Source organism: Nicotiana tabacum, chromosome 12 (genome assembly GCF_000715075.1).
Source record: "Nicotiana tabacum cultivar K326 chromosome 12, ASM71507v2, whole genome shotgun sequence".
Taxonomy (NCBI): Eukaryota; Viridiplantae; Streptophyta; class Magnoliopsida; order Solanales; family Solanaceae; genus Nicotiana; species Nicotiana tabacum.
Window position 1 is genome coordinate 40,170,587 of NC_134091.1, and position 23,439 is coordinate 40,194,025.

Here is a 23,439-nt window from a genome sequence, read left to right on the forward strand (position 1 = left end):
TAATTAATTTGAAAAACATTTCTGAGCATCAATTAAAATTTGGCCAAGCTTTAAAAAACTGCTTCTAAGTGTATTTTTCTCAAAAGTACTTTTCAAAAAAGTAATTTTGGAGAGAAGCTACTTTTTTCTGCTTCAGCTTCTCCTCAAAAGTACTTTTTCCTTTTGAAAGCTTGGCCAAACACCTTTGTATTAAAAACAAAAACACTTTTGACCAAAAATAAAGCGCTCTTGCATCAAATGAAGATTGGCCAAATAGGCTATTAGTGGAGTAGAAGACACTAGGTGATGTCATTTAATACTAGAACTCACTGAATGGAAAAGGTAATTTGAAAACCAACTTAAAAAGTGTGACCTTGGAATTTGAAAAATTTTGAAAGTCTCGCCCACTTATTATCCATTCCAAAATATTTTCAAAACTCCCGCCTATAGGTCTAACTCCAGTCTATAAAAGCCCCCATTTCAATTTCGAATCATTCAATCAATCAAATCAATCCTTTACTATTCTCTAAAACTCAATTCACGTTACTGCTATGGTTTTTGCAGGTTAGGCTAAGAGGGCTGGTGTTCGAAAATGGAAGAAATATTGAGAATTGATGGAAAGTCTAATAACATTTGGTGAATCTTCCTCATCCTCCAAGTATAAGGGAAAGAAAAAGGCCGACGCCAAAGAGAGAATTGTGCCTGAGATGGAAACAATTGAGGTGTGGGTGATGGGAGAAACAATGATTAATGTGGAGATTGATAAGGACATCACTGTCTTGATTGATATATCAAGGAAATGTGATTGACTTAGAGGAATTATAAACGTTTGAGGAGGAAATGGCGAATTAAAAACCACCATCCGATGGAATTCTTGGGAAAGAGGGTTAAACATGAAGTAGTTTTTAGTTGAATAAAAGCTTACTCCTAGTTGTAGTTATACTTGAGCAGGATGATTTGTAGTATACACGACTTATACCCCGTTTGGCCAAGCTACAAAAATCTGCTTATTTTGAGAAGTGCTTTTTCTCAAAAATATTTTTCTCAAAAGTACTTTTAGTGAGAAGCAGTTTTTGTTTGGCTAATTAATTTGAAAAATATTTCTGAGCAGTAATTAATGTTTTGCCAAGCATTAAAAACTGCTTCTAAGTGTATTTTTCTAAAAAGTACTTTTCAAAAAAGTAATTTTTGAGAGAAGCTACTTTTTTCTGCTTCATCTTTTTCTCAAAAGTACTTTTTTCTTTTGAAATCTTGGCCAAACTCCTTAGTATTAGAAACAAAACACTTTTGACCAAAATCAAAGCGCTCTTGCCTCAAACGAAGATTGGCCAAATAGGCTGTTAGTGGAGTAGAAGAAACTGGGTGATGTCATTTAATAGGAGAACGGACTGAATGGAAAAGGTAATTTGAAAACCAACTTAAAAAGTGTGCCCTTGGAATTTGAAAATTTTCGAATGTCCCGCCCACTTATTATCCAGTCCAAAATATTTTCAAAACTCCCGCCTATAGGTCTAACTCCGGTCTATAAAAGCCCCCATTTCAATTTCGGATCATTCAATCAATCAAATCAATCCTTTACTATTCTCTAAAACTCAATTCACGTTACTGTTATGGTTTTTGCAGGTTAGGCTAAGAGGGATAGTGTTCGAAAATTGAAGAGATATTGAGAATTGATGGAAAGGATAATAACATTTGGTGAATCTTCCTCATCCTCTAAGTATAAGGGAAAGAAAAAAGGAAACAAAAAGGCCGACACCAAAGAGAGAATTGTGCCTGAGATGGAAACAATTGAGGTGTGGGTGATGGGAGAAACAATGATTAATGTGGAGACTGATAAGGACATCACTGTCTTGATTGATATATCAAGGAAATGTGATTGACTTAGAGGAATTATAAACGTTTGAGGAGGAAATGGCGGATTAAAAACCACCATCCGATGGAATTCTTGGGAAAGAGGGTTAAACATGAAGTAGTTTTTAGTTGAATAAAAGCTTACTCCTAGTTGTAGTTATACTTGAGCAGGATGATTTCTAGTTACCCGACTAATACCCCGTTTGGCCAAGCTACAAAAATCTGCTTATTTTGAGAAGTGCTTTTTCTCAAAAATGCTTTTCTCAAAAGTACTTTTAGTGAGTAGCAGTTTTTGTTTGGCTAATTAATTTGAAAAATATTTCTGAGCAGCAATTAAAATTTGGCCAAGCTTTAAAAAACTACTTCTAAGTGTATTTTTCTCAAAAGTATTTTTCAAAAAAGTAATTTTGGAGAGAAGCTACTTTTTTCTGCTTCAGCTTCTCCTCAAAAGTACTTTTTACTTTCGAAAGCTTGGCCAAACACCTTTGTATTAAAAACAAAACACTTTTGACCAAAAATAAAGCGCTCTTGCCTCAAAGGAAGATTGGCCAAATAGGCTATTAGTGGAGTAGAAGAAACTAGGTGATGTCATTTAATAGGAGAACGGAATGAATGGAAAAGGTAATTTGAAAACCAACTTAAAAAGTGTGACCTTGGAATTTGAAAATTTTCGAAAGTCTCGCCCACTTATTATCCAGTCCAAAATATTTTCAAAACTCCCGCCTATAGGTCTAACTCCAGTCTATAAAAGCCCCCATTTCAATTTCGAATCATTCAATTAATCAAACCAATCCTTTACTATTCTCTAAAACTCAATTTACATTACTGTTATGGTTTTTGCAGGTTAGGCTAAGAGGGCTGGTGTTCGAAAATTGAAGAGATATTGAGAATTGATGGAAAGGCTAATAACATTTGGTGAATCTTCCTCATCCTCCAAGTATAAGGGAAAGAAAAAAGGAAAGAAAAAGGCCGACGCCAAAGAAAGAATTGTGCCTGAGATGGAAACAATTGAGGTGTGGGTGATGGGAGAAACAATGATTTATGTGGAGACTGATAAGGACATCACTGTCTTGATTAATATATCAAGGAAATGTGATTGACTTAGAGGAATTATAAACGTTTGAGGAGGAAATGGCTGATTAAAAACCACCATCCAATGGAATTCTTGGGAAAGAGGGTTAAACATGAAGTAGTTTTTAGTTGAATAAAAGCTTACTCCTAGTTGTAGTTATACTTGAGTAGGATGATTTGTAGTTACACGACTTATACCCCGTTTGGCCAAGCTACAAAAATCTGCTTATTTTGAGAAGTGCTTTTTCTCAAAAATGCTTTTCTCAAAAGTACTTTTAGTGAGAAGCAGTTTTTGTTTGATTAATTAATTTGAAAAATATTTCTGAGCAGCAATTAATGTTTTGCCAAGCATTAAAAAATTACTTCTAAGTGTATTTTTCTAAAAAGTACTTTTCAAAAAAGTAATTTTGGAGAGAAGCTACTTTTTTCTGCTTCACCTTTTTCTCAAAAGTACTTTTTTCTTTTGAAAGCTTGGCCAAACACCTTAGTATTAGAAACAAAACACTTTTGACTAAAATCAAAGTGCTCTTGCCTCAAATGAAGATTGGCCAAATAGGCTATTAGTGGAGTAGAAGAAACTAGGTGATGTCATTTAATAGGAGAACGGACTGAATGGAAAAGGTAATTTGAAAACCAACTTAAAAAGTGTGACCTTGGAATTTGAAAATTTTCGAATGTCCCGCCCACTTATTATCCAGTCCAAAATATTTTCAAAACACCCGCCTATAGGTCTAACTCCAGTCTATAAAAGCCCCCATTTCAATTTCGGATCATTCAATCAATCCTTTACTATTCTCTAAAACTCAATTCACGTTACTGTTATGGTTTTTGCAGGTTAGGCTAAGAGGTATAGTGTTCAAAAATTGAAGAGATATTGAGAATTGATGGAAAGGATAATAACATTTGGTGAATCTTCCTCATCCTCTAAGTATAAGGGAAAGAAAAAAGGAAAGAAAAAGGCCGACGCCAAAGAGAGAATTGTGCCTGAGATGGAAACAATTGAGGTGTGTGTGATGGGAGAAACAATGATTAATGTGGAGACTGAGAAGGACAACACTGTCTTGATTGATATATCAAGGAAATGTGATTCACTTAGAGGAATTATAAACGTTTGAGGAGGAAATGGCGGATTAAAAACCACCATCCGATGGAATTCTTGGGAAAGAGGGTTAAACATGAAGTAGTTTTTAGTTGAATAAAAGCTTACTCCTAGTTGTAGTTATACTTGAGCAGGATGATTTCTAGTTACCCGACTAATACCCCGTTTGGCCAAGCTACAAAAATCTGCTTATTTTGAGAAGTGTTTTTTCTCAAAAATGCTTTTCTCAAAATTACTTTTAGTGAGTAGCAGTTTTTATTTGGCTAATTAATTTGAAAAACATTTCTGAGCATCAATTAAAATTTGGCCAAGCTTTAAAAAACTGCTTCTAAGTGTATTTTTCTCAAAAGTACTTTTCAAAAAAGTAATTTTGGAGAGAAGCTACTTTTTTCTGCTTCAGCTTCTCCTCAAAAGTACTTTTTCCTTTTGAAAGCTTGGCCAAACACCTTTGTATTAAAAACAAAAACACTTTTGACCAAAAATAAAGCGCTCTTGCATCAAATGAAGATTGGCCAAATAGGCTATTAGTGGAGTAGAAGACACTAGGTGATGTCATTTAATACTAGAACTCACTGAATGGAAAAGGTAATTTGAAAACCAACTTAAAAAGTGTGACCTTGGAATTTGAAAAATTTTGAAAGTCTCGCCCACTTATTATCCATTCCAAAATATTTTCAAAACTCCCGCCTATAGGTCTAACTCCAGTCTATAAAAGCCCCCATTTCAATTTCGAATCATTCAATCAATCAAATCAATCCTTTACTATTCTCTAAAACTCAATTCACGTTACTGCTATGGTTTTTGCAGGTTAGGCTAAGAGGGCTGGTGTTCGAAAATGGAAGAAATATTGAGAATTGATGGAAAGTCTAATAACATTTGGTGAATCTTCCTCATCCTCCAAGTATAAGGGAAAGAAAAAGGCCGACGCCAAAGAGAGAATTGTGCCTGAGATGGAAACAATTGAGGTGTGGGTGATGGGAGAAACAATGATTAATGTGGAGATTGATAAGGACATCACTGTCTTGATTGATATATCAAGGAAATGTGATTGACTTAGAGGAATTATAAACGTTTGAGGAGGAAATGGCGAATTAAAAACCACCATCCGATGGAATTCTTGGGAAAGAGGGTTAAACATGAAGTAGTTTTTAGTTGAATAAAAGCTTACTCCTAGTTGTAGTTATACTTGAGCAGGATGATTTGTAGTATACACGACTTATACCCCGTTTGGCCAAGCTACAAAAATCTGCTTATTTTGAGAAGTGCTTTTTCTCAAAAATATTTTTCTCAAAAGTACTTTTAGTGAGAAGCAGTTTTTGTTTGGCTAATTAATTTGAAAAATATTTCTGAGCAGTAATTAATGTTTTGCCAAGCATTAAAAACTGCTTCTAAGTGTATTTTTCTAAAAAGTACTTTTCAAAAAAGTAATTTTTGAGAGAAGCTACTTTTTTCTGCTTCATCTTTTTCTCAAAAGTACTTTTTTCTTTTGAAATCTTGGCCAAACTCCTTAGTATTAGAAACAAAACACTTTTGACCAAAATCAAAGCGCTCTTGCCTCAAACGAAGATTGGCCAAATAGGCTGTTAGTGGAGTAGAAGAAACTGGGTGATGTCATTTAATAGGAGAACGGACTGAATGGAAAAGGTAATTTGAAAACCAACTTAAAAAGTGTGCCCTTGGAATTTGAAAATTTTCGAATGTCCCGCCCACTTATTATCCAGTCCAAAATATTTTCAAAACTCCCGCCTATAGGTCTAACTCCGGTCTATAAAAGCCCCCATTTCAATTTCGGATCATTCAATCAATCAAATCAATCCTTTACTATTCTCTAAAACTCAATTCACGTTACTGTTATGGTTTTTGCAGGTTAGGCTAAGAGGGATAGTGTTCGAAAATTGAAGAGATATTGAGAATTGATGGAAAGGATAATAACATTTGGTGAATCTTCCTCATCCTCTAAGTATAAGGGAAAGAAAAAAGGAAACAAAAAGGCCGACACCAAAGAGAGAATTGTGCCTGAGATGGAAACAATTGAGGTGTGGGTGATGGGAGAAACAATGATTAATGTGGAGACTGATAAGGACATCACTGTCTTGATTGATATATCAAGGAAATGTGATTGACTTAGAGGAATTATAAACGTTTGAGGAGGAAATGGCGGATTAAAAACCACCATCCGATGGAATTCTTGGGAAAGAGGGTTAAACATGAAGTAGTTTTTAGTTGAATAAAAGCTTACTCCTAGTTGTAGTTATACTTGAGCAGGATGATTTCTAGTTACCCGACTAATACCCCGTTTGGCCAAGCTACAAAAATCTGCTTATTTTGAGAAGTGCTTTTTCTCAAAAATGCTTTTCTCAAAAGTACTTTTAGTGAGTAGCAGTTTTTGTTTGGCTAATTAATTTGAAAAATATTTCTGAGCAGCAATTAAAATTTGGCCAAGCTTTAAAAAACTACTTCTAAGTGTATTTTTCTCAAAAGTATTTTTCAAAAAAGTAATTTTGGAGAGAAGCTACTTTTTTCTGCTTCAGCTTCTCCTCAAAAGTACTTTTTACTTTCGAAAGCTTGGCCAAACACCTTTGTATTAAAAACAAAACACTTTTGACCAAAAATAAAGCGCTCTTGCCTCAAAGGAAGATTGGCCAAATAGGCTATTAGTGGAGTAGAAGAAACTAGGTGATGTCATTTAATAGGAGAACGGAATGAATGGAAAAGGTAATTTGAAAACCAACTTAAAAAGTGTGACCTTGGAATTTGAAAATTTTCGAAAGTCTCGCCCACTTATTATCCAGTCCAAAATATTTTCAAAACTCCCGCCTATAGGTCTAACTCCAGTCTATAAAAGCCCCCATTTCAATTTCGAATCATTCAATTAATCAAACCAATCCTTTACTATTCTCTAAAACTCAATTTACATTACTGTTATGGTTTTTGCAGGTTAGGCTAAGAGGGCTGGTGTTCGAAAATTGAAGAGATATTGAGAATTGATGGAAAGGCTAATAACATTTGGTGAATCTTCCTCATCCTCCAAGTATAAGGGAAAGAAAAAAGGAAAGAAAAAGGCCGACGCCAAAGAAAGAATTGTGCCTGAGATGGAAACAATTGAGGTGTGGGTGATGGGAGAAACAATGATTTATGTGGAGACTGATAAGGACATCACTGTCTTGATTAATATATCAAGGAAATGTGATTGACTTAGAGGAATTATAAACGTTTGAGGAGGAAATGGCTGATTAAAAACCACCATCCAATGGAATTCTTGGGAAAGAGGGTTAAACATGAAGTAGTTTTTAGTTGAATAAAAGCTTACTCCTAGTTGTAGTTATACTTGAGTAGGATGATTTGTAGTTACACGACTTATACCCCGTTTGGCCAAGCTACAAAAATCTGCTTATTTTGAGAAGTGCTTTTTCTCAAAAATGCTTTTCTCAAAAGTACTTTTAGTGAGAAGCAGTTTTTGTTTGATTAATTAATTTGAAAAATATTTCTGAGCAGCAATTAATGTTTTGCCAAGCATTAAAAAATTACTTCTAAGTGTATTTTTCTAAAAAGTACTTTTCAAAAAAGTAATTTTGGAGAGAAGCTACTTTTTTCTGCTTCACCTTTTTCTCAAAAGTACTTTTTTCTTTTGAAAGCTTGGCCAAACACCTTAGTATTAGAAACAAAACACTTTTGACTAAAATCAAAGTGCTCTTGCCTCAAATGAAGATTGGCCAAATAGGCTATTAGTGGAGTAGAAGAAACTAGGTGATGTCATTTAATAGGAGAACGGACTGAATGGAAAAGGTAATTTGAAAACCAACTTAAAAAGTGTGACCTTGGAATTTGAAAATTTTCGAATGTCCCGCCCACTTATTATCCAGTCCAAAATATTTTCAAAACACCCGCCTATAGGTCTAACTCCAGTCTATAAAAGCCCCCATTTCAATTTCGGATCATTCAATCAATCCTTTACTATTCTCTAAAACTCAATTCACGTTACTGTTATGGTTTTTGCAGGTTAGGCTAAGAGGTATAGTGTTCAAAAATTGAAGAGATATTGAGAATTGATGGAAAGGATAATAACATTTGGTGAATCTTCCTCATCCTCTAAGTATAAGGGAAAGAAAAAAGGAAAGAAAAAGGCCGACGCCAAAGAGAGAATTGTGCCTGAGATGGAAACAATTGAGGTGTGGGTGATGGGAGAAACAATGATTAATGTGGAGACTGAGAAGGACAACACTGTCTTGATTGATATATCAAGGAAATGTGATTCACTTAGAGGAATTATAAACGTTTGAGGAGGAAATGGCGGATTAAAAACCACCATCCGATGGAATTCTTGGGAAAGAGGGTTAAACATGAAGTAGTTTTCAGTTGAATAAAAGCTTACTCCTAGTTGTAGTTATACTTGAGCAGGATGATTTCTAGTTACCCGACTAATACCCCGTTTGGCCAAGCTACAAAAATCTGCTTATTTTGAGAAGTGCTTTTTCTCAAAAATGCTTTTCTCAAAAGTACTTTTAGTGAGTAGCAGTTTTTGTTTGGCTAATTAATTTGAAAAACATTTCTGAGCAGCAATTAAAATTTGGCCAAGCTTTAAAAAACTGCTTCTAAGTGTATTTTTCTCAAAAGTATTTTTCAAAAAAGTAATTTTGGAGAGAAGCTACTTTTTTCTGCTTCAGCTTCTCCTCAAAAGTACTTTTTACTTTCGAAAGCTTGGCCAAACACCTTTGTATTAAAAATAAAACACTTTTGACCAAAAATAAAGCGCTCTTGCCTCAAATGAAGATTGGCCAAATAGGCTATTAGTGGAGTAGAAGACACTAGGTGATGTCATTTAATACTAGAACGCACTAAATGGAAAAGGTAATTTGAAAACCAACTTAAAAAGTGTGACCTTGGAATTTGAAAATTTTTGAAAGTCTCGCCCACTTATTATCCAGTCCAAAATATTTTCAAATCTCCCGCCTATAGGTCTAACTCCAGTCTATAAAAGCCCCCATTTCAATTTCGAATCATTCAATCAATCAAATCAATCCTTTACTATTCTCTAAAACTCAATTCACATTACTGCTATGGTTTTTGCAGGTTAGGCTAAGAGGGCTGGTGTTCGAAAATTGAAGAGATATTGAGAATTGATGGAAAGGCTAATAACATTTGGTGAATCTTCCTCATCCTCTAAGTATAAGGGAAAGAAAAAAGGAAAGAAAAAGGCCGACGCCAAAGAGAGAATTGTGCCTGAGATGGAAACAATTGAGGTGTGGGTGATGGGAGAAACAATGATTAATGTGGAGACTGATAAGGACAACGTTGTCTTGATTGATATATCAATGAAATTTGATTGACTTAGAGGAATTATAAACGTTTGAGGAGGAAATGGCGGATTAAAAACCACCATCCGATGGAATTCTTGGGAAAGAGGGTTAAACATGAAGTAGTTTTTAGTTGAATAAAAGCTTACTCCTAGTTGTAGTTATACTTGAGCAGGATGATTTGTAGTTACACGACTTATACCCCGTTTGGCCAAGCTACTAAAATCTGCTTATTTTGAGAAGTGCTTTTTCTCAAAAATGCTTTTCCCAAAAGTACTTTTAGTGAGAAGCAGTTTTTATTTGGCTAATTAATTTGAAAAATATTTCTGAGCAGCAATTAATGTTTTGCCAAGCATTAAAAAACTGCTTCTAAGTGTATTTTTCTAAAAATTACTTTTCAAAAAAGTAATTTTGAAGAAAAGTTACTTTTTTTTGCTTCATCTTTTTCTCTAAACTATTTTTTTCTTTTGAAAGCTTGGCCAAACACCTTAGTATTAGAAACAAAACACTTTTGACCAAAATCAAAGTGCTCTTGCCTCAAATGAAGATTGGCCAAATAGGCTATTAGTGGAGTAGAAGAAACTAGGTGATGTCATTTAATAGGAGAACGGACTGAATGGAAAAGGTAATTTGAAAACCAACTTAAAAAGTGTGACCTTGGAATTTGAAAATTTTCGAATGTCCCGCCCACTTATTATCCAGTCCAAAATATTTTCAAAACTCCCGCCTATAGGTCTAACTCCAGTCTATAAAAGCCGCCATTTCAATTTCGGATCATTCAATCAATCAAATCAATCCTTTACTATTCTCTAGAACTCAATTCACGTTACTGTTATGGTTTTTGCAGGTTAGGCTAAGAGGGATAGTGTTCGAAAATTGAAGAGATATTGAGAATAGATGGAAAGGATAAATAACATTTGGTGAATCTTCCTCATCCTCTAAGTATAAGGGAAAGAAAAAAGGAAAGAAAAAGGCCGACGCCAAAGAGAGAATTGTGCCTGAGATGGAAACAATTGAGGTGTGGGTGATGGGAGAAACAATGATTAATGTGGAGACTGATAAGGACAACGCTGTCTTGATTGATATATCAAGGAAATTTGATTGACTTAGAGGAATTATAAACGTTTGAGGAGGAAATGGCGGATTAAAAACCACCATCCGATGGAATTCTTGGGAAAGAGGGTTAAACATGAAGTAGTTTTTAGTTGAATAAAAGCTTACTCCTAGTTGTAGTTATACTTGAGCAGGATGATTTGTAGTTACACGACTTATACCCCGTTTGGCCAAGCTACTAAAATCTGCTTATTTTGAGAAGTGCTTTTTCTCAAAAATGCTTTTCCCAAAAGTACTTTTAGTGAGAAGCAGTTTTTATTTGGCTAATTAATTTGAAAAATATTTCTGAGCAGCAATTAATGTTTTGGCAAGCATTAAAAAACTGCTTCTAAGTGTATTTTTCTAAAAATTACTTTTCAAAAAAGTAATTTTGAAGAAAAGTTACTTTTTTCTGCTTCATCTTTTTCTCAAAACTATTTTTTTCTTTTGAAAGCTTGGCCAAACACCTTAGTATTAGAAACAAAACACTTTTGACCAAAATCAAAGTGCTCTTGCCTCAAACGAAGATTGGCCAAATAGGCTATTAGTGGAGTAGAAGAAACTAGGTGATGTCATTTAATAGGAGAACGGACTGATTGGAAAAGGTAATTTGAAAACCAACTTAAAAAGTGTGACCTTGGAATTTGAAAATTTTCGAATGTCCCGCCCACTTATTATCCAGTCCAAAATATTTTCAAAACTCCCGCCTATAGGTCTAACTCCAGTCTATAAAAGCCGCCATTTCAATTTCGGATCATTCAATCAATCAAATCAATCCTTTACTATTCTCTAGAACTCAATTCACGTTACTGTTATGGTTTTTGCAGGTTAGGCTAAGAGGGATAGTGTTCGAAAATTGAAGAGATATTGAGAATAGATGGAAAGGATAATAACATTTGGTGAATCTTCCTCATCCTCTAAGTATAAGGGAAAGAAAAAAGGAAAGAAAAAGGCTGACGCCAAAGAGAGAATTGTGCCTGAGATGGAAACAATTGAGGTGTGGGTGATGGGAGAAACAATGATTAATGTGGAGACTGATAAGGACAACGCTGTCTTGATTGATATATCAAGGAAATGTGATTGACTTAGAGGAATTATAAACGTTTGAGGAGGAAATGGCGGATTAAAAACCACCATCCGATGGAATTCTTGGGAAAGAGGGTTAAACATGAAGTAGTTTTTAGTTGAATAAAAGCTTACTCCTAGTTGTAGTTATACTTGAGCAGGATGATTTCTAGTTACCCGACTAATACCCCGTTTGGCCAAGCTACAAAAATCTGCTTATTTTGAGAAGTGCTTTTACTCAAAAATGCTTTTCTCAAAAGTACTTTTAGTGAGTAGCAGTTTTTGTTTGGCTAATTAATTTGAAAAATATTTCTGAGCAGCAATTAAAATTTGGCCAAGCTTTAAAAAACTGCTTCTAAGTGTATTTTTCTCAAAAGTACTTTTCAAAAAAGTAATTTTGGAGAGAAGCTACTTTTTTCTGCTTCAGCTTCTCCTCAAAAGTACTTTTTCTTTTCGAAAGCTTGGCCAAACACCTTTGTATTAAAAACAAAACACTTTTGACCAAAAATAAAGCGCTCTTGCCTCAAATGAAGATTGGCCAAATAGGCTATTAGTGGAGTAGAAGACACTAGGTGATGTCATTTAATACTAGAACGCACTGAATGGAAAAGGTAATTTGAAAACCAACTTAAAAAGTGTGACCTTGGAATTTGAAAATTTTCCAAAGTCTCGCCCACTTATTATCCAGTCCAAAATATTTTCAAAACTCCCGCCTATAGGTCTAACTCCAGTCTATAAAAGCCCCCATTTCAATTTCGAATCATTCAATCAATCAAATCAATCCTTTACTATTCTCTAAAACTCAATTCACGTTACTGCTATGGTTTTTGCAGGTTAGGCTAAGAGGGCTGGTGTTCGAAAATTGAAGAGATATTGAGAATTGATGGAAAGGCTAATAACATTTGGTGAATCTTCCTCATCCTCCAAGTATAAGGGAAAGAAAAAAGGAAAGAAAAAGGCCGACGCCAAAGAAAGAATTGTGCCTGAGATGGAAACAATTGAGGTGTGGGTGATGGGAGAAACAATGATTAATGTGGAGACTGATAAGGACATCACTGTCTTGATTGATATATCAAGGAAATGTGATTGACTTAAAGGAATTATAAACGTTTGAGGAGGAAATGGCGGATTGAAAACCACCATCCGATGGAATTCTTGGGAAAGAGGGTTAAACATGAAGTAGTTTTTAGTTGAATAAAAGCTTACTCCTAGTTGTAGTTATACTTGAGCAGGATGATTTGTAGTTACACGACTTATACCCCGTTTGGCCAAGCTACAAAAATCTGCTTATTTTGAGAAGTGCTTTTTCTCAAAAATGCTTTTCCCAAAAGTACTTTTAGTGAGAAGCAGTTTTTATTTGGCTAATTAATTTAAAAAACATTTCTGAGCAGCAATTAATGTTTTGCCAAGCATTAAAAAACTGCTTCTAAGTGTATTTTTCTAAAAATTACTTTTCAAAAATGTAATTTTGGAGAAAAGTTACTTTTTTCTGCTTCATCTTTTTCTCAAAACTATTTTTTTCTTTTGAAAGCTTGGCCAAACACCTTAGTATTAGAAACAAAACACTTTTGACCAAAATCAAAGCGCTCTTGCCTCAAACGAAGATTGGCCAAATAGGCTATTAGTGGAGTAGAAGAAACTAGGTGATGTCATTTAATAGGAGAACGGACTAAATGGAAAAGGTAATTTGAAAACCAACTTAAAAAGTGTGACCTTGGAATTTGAAAATTTTCGAATGTCCCGCCCACTTATTATCCAGTCCAAAATATTTTCTAAACTCCCGCCTATAGGTCTAACTCCAGTCTATAAAAGCCGCCATTTCAATTTCGGATCATTCAATCAATCAAATCAATCCTTTACTATTCTCTAAAACTCAATTCACGTTACTGTTATGGTTTTTGCAGGTTAGGCTAAGAGGGATAGTGTTCGAAAATTGAAGAGATATTGAGAATAGATGGAAAGGATAATAACATTTGGTGAATCTTCCTCATCCTCTAAGTATAAGGGAAAGAAAAAAGGAAAGAAAAAGGCTGACGCCAAAGAGAGAATTGTGCCTGAGATGGAAACAATTGAGGTGTGGGTGATGGGAGAAACAATGATTAATGTGGAGACTGAGAAGGACAACGCTGTCTTGATTGATATATCAAGGAAATGTGATTGACTTAGAGGAATTATAAACGTTTGAGGAGGAAATGGCGGATTAAAAACCACCATCCGATGGAATTCTTGGGAAAGAGGGTTAAACATGAAGTAGTTTTTAGTTGAATAAAAGCTTACTCCTAGTTGTAGTTATACTTGAGCAGGATGATTTCTAGTTACCCGACTAATACCCTGTTTGGCCAAGCTACAAAAATCTGCTTATTTTGAGAAGTGCTTTTTCTCAAAAATGCTTTTCTCAAAATTACTTTTAGTGAGTAGCAGTTTTTGTTTGGCTAATTAATTTGAAAAATATTTCTGAGCAGCAATTAAAATTTGGCCAAGCTTTAAAAAACTGCTTCTAAGTGTATTTTTCTCAAAAGTACTTTTCAAAAAAGTAATTTTGGAGAGAAGCTACTTTTTTCTGCTTCAGCTTCTCCTCAAAAGTACTTTTTCCTTTCGAAAGCTTGGCCAAACACCTTTGTATTAAAAACAAAACACTTTTGACCAAAAATAAAGCGCTCTTGCCTCAAATGAAGATTGGCCAAATATGCTATTAGTGGAGTAGAAGACACTAGGCGATGTCATTTAATACTAGAACGCACTGAATGGAAAAGGTAATTTGAAAACCAACTTAAAAAGTGTGACCTTGGAATTTGAAAATTTTCCAAAGTCTCGCCCACTTATTATCCAGTCCAAAATATTTTCAAAACTCCCGCCTATAGGTCTAACTCCAGTCTATAAAAGCCCCCATTTCAATTTCGAATCATTCAATCAATCAAATCAATCCTTTACTATTCTCTAAAACTCAATTCACGTTACTGCTATGGTTTTTGCAGGTTAGGCTAAGAGGGCTGGTGTTCGAAAATTGAAGAGATATTGAGAATTGATGGAAAGGCTAATAACATTTGGTGAATCTTCCTCATCCTCCAAGTATAAGGGAAAGAAAAAAGGAAAGAAAAAGGTCGACGCCAAAGAGAGAATTGTGCCTGAGATGGAAACAATTGAGGTGTGGGTGATGGGAGAAACAATGATTAATGTGGAGACTGATAAGGACATCACTGTCTTGATTGATATATCAAGGAAATGTGATTCACTTAGAGGAATTATAAACGTTTGAGGAGGAAATGGCGGATTAAAAACCACCATCCGATGGAATTCTTGGGAAAGAGGGTTAAACATGAAGTAGTTTTTAGTTGAATAAAAGCTTACTCCTAGTTGTAGTTATACTTGAGCAGGATGATTTGTAGTTACACGACTTATACCCCGTTTGGCCAAGCTACAAAAATCTGCTTATTTTGAGAAGTGCTTTTTCTCAAAAATGCTTTTCCCAAAAGTACTTTTAGTGAGAAGCAGTTTTTGTTTGGCTAATTAATTTGAAAAATATTTCTGAGTAGCAATTAATGTTTTGCCAAGCATTAAAAAACTGCTTCTAAGTGTATTTTTCTAAAAAGTACATTTCAAAAAAGTAATTTTGGAGAGAAGCTACTTTTTTCTGCTTCAGCTTCTCCTCAAAAGTACTTTTTTCCTTTCGAAAGCTTGGCCAAACACCTTAGTATTAGAAACAAAACACTTTTGACCAAAATCAAAGCGCTCTTGCCTCAAACGAAGATCGGCCAAATAGGCTATTAGTGGAGTAGAAGAAACTAGGTGATGTCATTTAATAGGAGAACGGACTGAATGCAAAAGGTAATTTGAAAACCAACTTAAAAAGTGTGACCTTGGAATTTGAAAATTTTCGAAAGTGCCACCCACTTATTATCCAGTCCAAAATATTTTCAAAACTCCCGCCTATAGGTCTAACTCCAGTCTATAAAATCCTCCCATTTCAATTTCGGATCATTCAATCAATCAAATCAATCCTTTACTATTCTCTAAAACTCAATTCACGTTGCTTCTATGGTTCTTGCAGGTAAGGCTAAGAGGGCTAGTGTTCAAAAATTAAAGAGATATGGAGAATTGATTGAAAGGCTAACACTAATTTGTGAATCTTCCTTATCCTTTAAGTCTAAGGGAAAGAAAAGAGGAAAGTAAAAGGCCGACGCCAAAAAGAAAATTATGAGTGATATGAAAACAATTAAGGCATGGGTGATGGGAGAAACATTGATCAATGTGGAAACTGAGAAGGACATCACTATCCTGATTTAAATATCAAGGATATGTGATCGACTTAGAAGAATTATAAAAGTCATAGGATGAAATGACGCCTTGAAACCCACCATCCGACAGAAGGCTAGGGAATGAGGGTTAAACATGAAGCAGTTTTTAGTTGAATAAAACCTTACTCCTAGTTGTAGTTATACTTGAGCAGGATGATTTGTAGTTACACGGCTTATATCCCGTTTGGCCAAGCTGTAAAAATCAACTTATTTTGATAAGAGCTTTTTTCTCAAAAGTACTTTTAGTGAGAAATAGTTTGTGTTTGGCTAATTAATTTGAAAAGTTCTTCTGTGCAACAATTAGTGTTGGGCCAATCTTTTAAAAAGTGCTTCTAAGTGTATTTTTCTCAAAAGTATTTTTGAAAAGAAGCTACTTTTTTCTGCTTCTGCTTCTGTTTCTCCTCAAAAGCAATTTTTTCCTTTCAAAAGCTTGGCCAAACACCTTAGTATGAAGGTGATGTGGTGTATGCTAGGGAGGTAAACCTGGGAGTGACAACTAATGTGGTGGCTGAAGCTAAAGCTATTCTTCAAGGGTTGGAATATTGTGTGGAGTATGATCTTCATCCTCTCATACTGGAGACTGATTCATTGGTGATGAAGAAGGCGATAGAAGGGGAATGGGATCCTCCTTGGATAATTTCACATGATGTGAAGAAAATTTTAGATATGAAGGACAACTTCAATGTGATCTTTCAACATGTGTTCAGAGAAGGCAACTCAGTGGTGGATTTTATAGCTAACATTGTGTTCTCTTTTGTAAGTACATATGAGTTTCATTCATTCTCTAAACTGCCTAGTGCAGGGAGGAGGTTGATCAATCTAGACAAATCTCAATCACCTAACCTTAGGGTTAGGATAGAAAAGAGAAGAACCCCAGACTGATGGCTTCACAGGATTGGACTCTACACAAACTGATATGTCCAAATGCTAAGGAAAATGCTGAACCCATCATATTGTATTTTTGGAGATTGTTGAATCATTTCTCAGTGGTATTAGCATGCCTTCATGCTCAATCTGAGGATGGTTTAGCAATGTTTAAAATGATGTCTACATTAAAGGTTCTAGTAGGGAAGGATATGAGCTTACAAGATCACAAAAAGGCACAATTTCAAAGGCTGGCCTTCGCCTTGCAAAGCCTGCTTAAAGCCAGCTCATACCTGGCTTTTGCCTTGTAAAACCTGGCTAAAGCCAGCTCATGCTTGACTTTTGCCTTGTAAAGCCTGGCTAAAGCCAGCTCATGCCTAACTTTTGCCTTGTAAAGCCTGCCTAAAGCCAGCTCATGGCTGGCCTTTGCCCTATAAAGCCTGCCTAAAGCCAGCTCAAGCCTGGCTTTTGCCTTGCAAAACCTGCCTAAAGCCAGCTCATGCATGGTCTTTTCCTTGCAAAGCCTTCCTAAAGCCAGGCTCCTCTTCTACACATTAATCTTGATGAGTGAGCACATGATTAATACTTGAACAAAATCAGTCCACTGCATATGGAGATCATATAGTAGCGACACTTGGAGGACGATGCGGACTTCAACTCTGCGGTGGAGATGGACAATATACTTTGGTGCCTGGTGAAAGCTTGATAGGTGTTGCTTGGTATTTTCCAATGACAATTGGATTCACATACACTAATAGGAGAAGGAAGTATTCAACTTATCACGTTGTAATAGCTAGTTGTAATAGCTAGTTCATTAGATTTTATCTTTTCTATCTTTATAATAGCTAGTAGCCTCATGCAACTTCAACTTCTATTTTGGTTTGGACATCTTGATAGTTTTGGACCCATTTTGGGATTTTATTTATATATTATCCACTAGGCAAAAAACAAAACACCTTAGTATTAGAAAAAAAAATACTTTTGACCAAAAAATGAAGCGTTCTTGCCTCAAATGATGATTGTCCAAATAAGCTATTAGTGGAGTAGAAGGAACTAGTTGATGTCATTTAATAAGAGAAAGAACCAGATGGAAAAAGTAATTTGAAAACCAACTTAAAAAGTATGACTTTGGAATTTGAAAATTTTCGAAAGTCCCGCCCACTTATTATCCAGGCCAAAATATTTTCGAAACTCTTGCCTATAGGTCTAACTCCAGTCTATAAAAGCCTCCCATTTCAATTTCGGATCATTCAATCAATCAAATCAATCCTTTACTATTCTCTGGAACTCAATGCACGTTATTGCTATGGTTTGTATAGGTTAGGCTAAGAGGGCTAGTGTTCGAAAATTGAAGAAATATGGAGAATTTATGGAAAGGCTAACAATATTGTGTGAATATTCCTCATCCTCTAAGTATAAGGGAAATAAAAAAGGAAAGAAAAAGGCTGACGCCAAAGAGAGAATTGTGACTGAGATGGAAACAATTGAGGCGTGGGTAATGGGAGAAACAGTGATCAATGTGGAGACTGAGAAGGACATCACTGTCCTGATTGAAATATCAAAGAAAAATGATTTACTCAGAGGAATTATAAACTTTTGAGGAGGAAATGACGCCTTGAAAACCACCATCCGGCGGAATTCTAGGGAAAGAGGGTTAAACATGAAGTAGTTTTTGCTTGAATAAAACCTTACTCCTAGTTGTAGTTATACTTGTGCAGGATGATTTGTAGTTACATGACTTATACCCCGTTTGGCCAAGCTACAAAAATCAGCTTATTTTGAGAAGTATTTTTTCTCAAAAATGATTTTCTCAAAAGTACTTTTACTGAGAAGCAATTTGTGTTTGGCTAATTAATTGGAAAAGCACTTATGAGCAGCAATTAGTGTTTGGCCAAGCTTTAAAAAACTGCTTCTAAGTGTATTTTTCTCAAAAGTGCTTTTCAAAAAAGTGATTTTGGAGAGAAGCTACTTTTTTCTGCTTCTGCTTCTCCTCAAAAGCATTATTTTTCCTTTAAAAAGCTTGGCCAAACACCTTAGTATTAGAAAAAAATACTTTTGACCAAAACAACAGCGCTCTTGCCTCAAATGAAGATAGGCCAAACAGGCTATTAGTGGAGTAGAAAAAACTAGGTAATGTCATTTAATAGGAAAACGGACCGGATGGAAAAAGTAATTATAAAACCAACTTAAAAAGTGTGACCTTGTAATTTGCAAATTTTCGAAAGTCCTTCCCACTTATTATCCATGCCAAAATATTTTTGAAACTCTTGCATACAAGTCTAACTCCAGTCTATAAAAGCCTGTCATTTCAATTTCGGATCAATCAAATCAATCATTTACTATTCTCTAAAGCTCAATTCACGTTACTGCTATGGTTTGTGCAGGTTAGGATAAGAGAGCTAGTATTCGCAAATTGAAAAGATATGTAGAATTTATGGAAAGGCTAACATCATTTGGTGAATCTTCCTCATCCTCTAAGTATAAGGGAAAGAAAAAAGGAAAGAAAAAGGCTGATGCCAAAGAGAAAATTGTGACTGAGATGGAAACAATTGAGGTGTGGGTGATGGGAGAAACAGTGATCAATGTGGAGAATGAGAAGGACATCATTGTCCTGATTGAAATATCAAGGAAATGTGATTGACTTAGAGGAACTATAAACGTTTGTGGAGAAAATGATGCCATGAAAACCACCATCTGACGGAATTCTAGGGAAAGAGGGTTAAACATGGAGTAGTTTTTAGTTGAATAAAAACTTACTCCTAGTTGTAGTTATACTTGAGCATGATGATTTGTAGTTATACGACTTATAGCCCGTTTGGCCAAGCTGCAAAAATCAGCTTATTTTGAGAAATATTTTTTCTCAAAAAAGCTTTTCTCAAAAGTACTTTTAGTGAGAAACAGTTTGTATTGGACTAATTAATTTGAAAAATACTTCTGAGCAGCAATTAGTGTTTGACCAAGCTTTAAAAAATTACTTCTAAGTGTATTTTTCTCAAAAGTACTTTTCCAAAAAGTGCTTTTGGAGAGAAACTACTTTTTTCTGCTTCTACTTCTCCTCAAAAACACTTTTTTTTCTTTCAAAATCTTGGTCAAACACGTTTGTATTAGAAAAAAAACACTTCTGACAAAAAAAACGCTCTTGCCTCAAACGGAGATTAGCCAAACACGCTATTAGTGGAGTAGTAGGAACTAGGTGATGTCATTTAATAGGAGAACGGGCCGAATGGAAAAGGTAATTTTAAAACCAACTTTAAAAGTGTGACATTGGAATTTGAAAATTTTCGAAAGTCCCGCCCACTTATTATCCAGTCCAAAATAGTTTCGAAACTCCCGCCTACAGGTCTAACTCCACTCTATAAAATCCCCCATTTCAATTTCGGATCATTCAATCAATCAAATCAATCCTTTACTATTCTCTAAAACTCAATTCATGTTGCTTCTATGGTTCTTGCAGGTAAGTCTAAGAGGGCTAATGTTCAAAAATTGATGAGATATGGAGAATTGATGGAAAGGCTAACAACATTTGGTGAATCTTCATTATCCTCTAAGTCTAAGTGTAACGACCCGACTTGCCGTTTTAAGAATTAAAGTCCCGTTTAGTGACTTAAGGTCTCGAGAAGCTTCATAATATGTATTATGACCCGCGGGTGTAGTCGATTTTGATTTTCGGAAGATTCAAAAATAAATTGAAAGAACAATTCTTATTTAGAAGCTTAAATGGAAAGAATTGATCGGAGAGTTGACTTTTGAGCAAACGACCCTGGAATGGAATTTTGATGATGTAAATAGCTTTGTATGGTGATTTTGGACTTTGGCGTATGTCCGAATTTTAATTTGGAAGTCCGTAGGACAATTCGACGCACTTTGGCGAAAGTTGGAAAATAGACGATTTTCGAAAAGTTCGATCGAAGGTTATATTTTTGATAACGAGGTCGGAATCCGATTCTGAAAATTAAAATAGTTTGTTATGTCATTTATGACTTGTGTACAAAATTTGAGGTCAATCGGACTTGATTCGATAGGTTTCGGTATCGAATGTAGAAGTTGGAAATTTCATAATAGACTAAAGTTTCAAGTGAGTTCGCACAAGACCTAACTTCAAATGAACATAACTCTCATGATACAAAGTGGTATATGGTGTATTACCTATAAAATGGAAAAATTGTTGAGTCTAGTTTCTAACTGTTCAAACCGTTCGTCATTTGGACATTCCTACAAGAAGTTATGACCAAATTACCAAAGGCTGGAAAAATGCGATTCTGCGATCAATTCTGTGATAGCAGAATAGTTATGCGATTGCGAAACTGCTTCTGTGACCGCAAACTGGTCGCAGAATGGACCAGAACAGCCCAGTTCTGGGCATCGATTTTGCGATCAATTGTGAGGCCCGCATACCCATTCTGCAGTCCATTATGCGACCGCAGACCTGCTTTCAGAGGGTTAATTTTTCTATTTCATAACTCGACCCCATCTTGATAAATAGGCTTTGGGGCTTATTTTGGGGCAATTATCTGAGATTTTTTAGAGAGAACTGAGAGTGTTCTAGAGAAATAAAGTAGATGAACTGTTTTGTTCATCAAAGTCTTGCCCAAGCTTTGAAATCCAACAAGGAAATCTCGCAAGATCTTCATTTAAGAGGTAAGATTCAAACCCCTAGTCCTCAATTTCGAGTTTGGGGTAAAAGGTGAGTGTTATGATTCTTGGGTGTAAGAATATTATGTATATATTCTTGTACCAATAAGGTTTGTGGAAAGATTGTTGAGCTCAAATAAGTACGGATTGGGTTGTGGAGTGAAGGAAATCTTGTAGAAGAACCTTGTAACCAAATTTGCACACCTAGTGTTTGATAAAATGCTCAAATGAGCTGAAACCATAAAAAGCTTCCTAATTATGGTTCACTTTTTTTATGTTTCTAAATATATTGAAGTTATTAGGATTTCTGGAACCTCGTAGTAATGTAAGGAAGGCTCAAGAAATATTGGAGCCGTCCGGAGGTCAGTTCACGTGAGAAAGCTATTTTGGAATATCGGCCTAACTTCAAAAGGGTAAGTATCTTGCCTAACCTTGAGTGGGGGAATTACCCTTTTGGCATTGAGTCTTATGTGGAAATTGTGTAATTAAAAACCATGTACGCGAGGTGACGAGTACGTACTTGGTTTAGATGTGTAAATTATATCGGTAGAAATTCGTAGACGCGCTTATGTGTTAAATTGGAAAATTGTTGGAACTTAGTAAGTCCTTGATTTGCTATGCCTCATTCCTCGTTTGTAGAATTTGTATTTAAATAATAATTTGGTGTTATTGTCGTGTAACGACCTGAATTATCGTTTTAAGAATTAACGCCCCGTTCAATGACTTAAGGTCTTGAGCAGCTTCGTATTATGTGTATTGACTTGCGTGCGTGGTTGAATTTAGTTATCGGATGATTCGGGTGATTTGGGACACTCGGTCCCTAAAACGGAAGAAGTCTTAGGATTTTGACCATAGTGGGGAATGTGTGAAGACAACTTCGGAATGGAGTTCCGTCGGTTTCGTTAGCCCCGTTGGGTGATTTTGCACTTAGGAGCGTGTCCGGAAAATTATTTGGAGGTCCGTAGTGGAATTAATCTTGAAATGGTGAATGTCTATTTTTTGGAATGTTTGACCAGGGGTTGACTTTTTAATATCGGGGTCGGAATCTGATTCTGGAAATTTGAATAGCTTCGCTATGTCAATTATGACTTGTGTGCAAAATTTGAAGTCATTCCGAATTGATTTGATGTGTTTTGGCACAAGATATAGAATTTAAAAGTTCAAAGTTCATAGATTTTGATTTGAGGTGTGATTCATCGTTTTGATGTTGTTCGATGTGATTTGAGGCCTCGAGCAGGTCTGTGTTAGGTTATGGGACTGGATGGTGTGATTGGACGGGGTCCCGAGGGGCTTGGGTGAGTTTCGGGGTGGTTTCGTACCATTTCTAGGCCATTTATAGCTGCTGGTTTTTGGCTACAGCAGTGTGCTATGCGATCGCGTGGAATTGGCCGCGATCGCGAAGCACAAAATGGGGGGAAATGGCCAGTGAATCGCGATCGCGGAAGGCCTTTCGCGATCGTGTAGAGAAAATTTTCTGTTGCACTGACCCGACTTTGGAAGCTTATATCTCGCAATCTATAAGGAATTTGGAGATGATCCAAAAAACAAACATTGTAGCACTTTGTGTCTAGTTTTCAAAAATGTAAACTATTTGTAATTTGGAGGTGTGTACAAAAAGGTTATGGTGGATACACTACAGGTTGTCCAGGAAGAGTTTGGAAATCTCTGTTGCATAGGGCTGACTTTGGAACTTATATATAGAAATCTATAAGGAATTGGGAGACGAGAAACAAATGAAAATTATAGCCCTTGGAATTTAGTTTTCAGAAAGTTAGACCATTCATCATTTGGAGTTTTGTACAAAAAGGTATGACCGTTATACTAGAGGCTATCTGGAAAAGTTGGGAAGTTTGTTCTTTGCGATCGCGATTGGTTTTCCGTGATCGCAAAGAGCAATTTTGGGGCTGAAAGATTTTGTGCGCAAAGAGCAAATACCTAGGCAGTAGCTATATTTCGAGGTTTCAGCCATTTGTAACATATTTGGAGCTATGGAGCTCGGATTGAAGCGATATTTGAGGCGATTATCACCATATGGATTGGGGTAAGTGTTCTATATCCTAAAGTGTTTATATTTCATGAAACTATGATTATATTCATCGTTTAATTTGGATTTTAATGGAAGAAATCAAGATTTTTGTAAAATCTTCCAAAATCAAAATATTTAAGATTTGGAGGTCGAGTTGTTATTGGAATTAGA